Source organism: Sciurus vulgaris (assembly GCF_902686455.1).
Source record: "Sciurus vulgaris genome assembly, chromosome: 16".
Classification (NCBI taxonomy): domain Eukaryota; kingdom Metazoa; phylum Chordata; class Mammalia; order Rodentia; family Sciuridae; genus Sciurus; species Sciurus vulgaris.
Genome location: NC_136477.1, coordinates 73,544,311 through 73,546,780, shown reverse-complemented (window position 1 = coordinate 73,546,780; position 2,470 = coordinate 73,544,311). Strand labels below are relative to the sequence as shown.

Below are 2,470 nucleotides of genomic sequence, written 5' to 3'. Positions count from 1 at the left end.
GAAACAGACCAAAGGAATGAACAATCTATTCAATGAAATAATATCAGAAAATTTCCCAAATCTGAAGAATGAAATGGAAAATCAAGTTCAAGAGGCTTATAGGACTCCAAATACACAAAATTACAACAGACCGACACCAAGGCACATTATTATGAAAATAACTAACATACAAAATAAAGACACAATTTTAAAGGCTGTGAGAGAAAAGAACCAAATTACATTCAGGGGGAAACCAATACGGATATCAGCAGATTTTTCAATCCAGACCCTAAAAGCTAGAAGGGCCTGGAACAAAATTGTTCAAGCTCTGAAAGAAAATGGATGCCAACCAAGAATCTTATACCCAGCAAAACTTACCTTCAAATTTGACAATGAAATAAAATCCTTCCAATCTGTCACCTTAGCTCTGGCACCAGCAGCAGGTCGCCACTGTCCCGCTTGTTTTCTCGGCAGAGCCTGGTTCCCGTTCTGCCACCTCTCTCTTCATCAGAGACTGCTCCCCGTTCTGCCACCTCTCTGCTCTCTTCTTGCTTCCTTCTTCCCCCAATGGATGTGGTCGGAGTGGCATCCCCTGAGCCCGGGAGGGCAGCAGCCTGGGGACCTAGCAAATGTCCATGGGCTACCTCTCAGAACACAATATCCTGTTCTTTGGCTGATGTAATGAGTGAACAGTTGGCTAAAGAATTACAGTTAGAAGAAGAATCTGCTGCTTTTCCTGAAGTTTCTGTTGCTGAAGGACCATTTATTTCTGGAGAAAACATTGACACTTCCAGCGACCTAATGCTGGCTCAGATGCTACAAATGGAATTTGACAGAGAATATGATGCACAGCTTAGGCGTGAAGAAAAAAAAACTCAATAGCGATAGCAAAGTTTCCATTTCCTTTGAAAATTATCGAAAAGTGCATCCTTTTGAAGAAAGCGATAGTTCTGAAGATGAGGTTGACTGGCAGGACACTCATGATGATCCCTACATATCAGCAAATCCAGTTCCTACTCCCAAAAAGGGTTTTATTGGAAAAGGAAAAGATATCATTACCAAACATAATGATGTGGTATGTGGGAGAAAGAATACAGCAAGAATGGAAAATTTTGCACCTGGATTTCAGGTAGGAGATGGAATTGGAATGAATTTAAAACTATCAAACCATGTTTTCAATGCTTTAAAACAACATGCCTACTCAGAAGAACGTCGAAGTGCCTGCCTCCATGAGAAGAAGGAGCTTTCTACTGCAGAAAAAGCAGTTGATCCTAAGACACATTTACTTATGTATAAAATGGTCAACTCTGGAATGTTGGAGACAATCACTGGCTGTATTAGTACAGGGAAGGAATCTGTTGTCTTTCATGCATATGGAGGGAGCATGGAAGATGAAAAGGAAGATGGTAAAGCTATACCTACAGAATGTTCAATCAAGGTATTTAAAACAACACTTAATGAGTTTAAGAATCGTGACAAATATATTAAAGATGATTTCAGGTTTAAAGATTGATTCAGTAAACTAAATCCACGTAAGATCATCCGCATGTGGGCAGAAAAAGAAATGCACAATCTCACAAGAATGCAGAGACCGGGAATTCCTTGTCCAACAGTTGTACTACTCAAGAAACACATTTTAGTTATGTCTTTTATTGGCCGTGATCAAGTTCCAGCCCCTAAATTAAAAGAAGTAAAGCTCAGTAGTGAAGAAATGAAAGAAGCCTACTATCAAACTCTTCATTTGATGCAGCAGTTGTATAATGAATGTACACTCGTACATGCTGACCTCAGCGAGTATAACATGCTGTGGCATGCTGGAAAGGTCTGGTTGAACGATGTCAGTCAGTCTGTAGAGCCAACCCATCCTCATGGCCTGGAGTTCTTGTTCCATGACTGTGGGAATGTTTCACAGTTTTTCCAGAAAGGAGGAGTAAAGGAAGCCCTTAATGAATGGGAACTCTTCAATGCTGTTTCAGGCTTGAACATCTCAGCAGACATTTCTTAGCCGAGATAGAATCTTTGGAGAAAATGAATGAAGATCATGTTCAGAAGAATGGAAGGAAAGCTGCTTCGTTTTTGAAAGACGATGGAGACCCACCAGTGCTGTATAATGAATAGCGCCAGCACCCACTGCTTTCTTTGTCAATAGTGGTGATAGTCAACTGCAATAGCTCATGAAGTTGTGGGTGACTTGAAATACCAAAACAAGGAGGAGTGAACAATGGTGCTTCTGTGATTTTCCCCCTTGTAACCCATGTGCCAGATGTGTGGAATTTTTATCTAAGCATTGAGAGATTAAAATATCACTACCTCTCATCTTATGAACAAGATGATATAATTCTTTAACAACTATAGATCATATAGCTGAAGGAGACTGAATTTTACATGACTCATGATATAAAATGTTTTGATGAGAAATTTTGAAAGTAGGTAACATTTCTAAATATGGGGATGTGTTTATTACAAGGGAGGTTTTGTGACAACTCCTGTG

The 2,470-nt window shown here is 39.8% G+C and overlaps 1 pseudogene across 1 annotated transcript; it reads left to right on the top strand.

Moving 5' to 3' along the window:
• Window positions 1-405: 405 nt before the first annotated feature.
• LOC306646603 (serine/threonine-protein kinase RIO3-like) lies at window positions 406-2,249 on the top strand (annotated as a pseudogene). Its single transcript has one exon. The product of its transcript is annotated as a serine/threonine-protein kinase RIO3-like (transcript).
• Window positions 2,250-2,470: the final 221 nt, after the last annotated feature.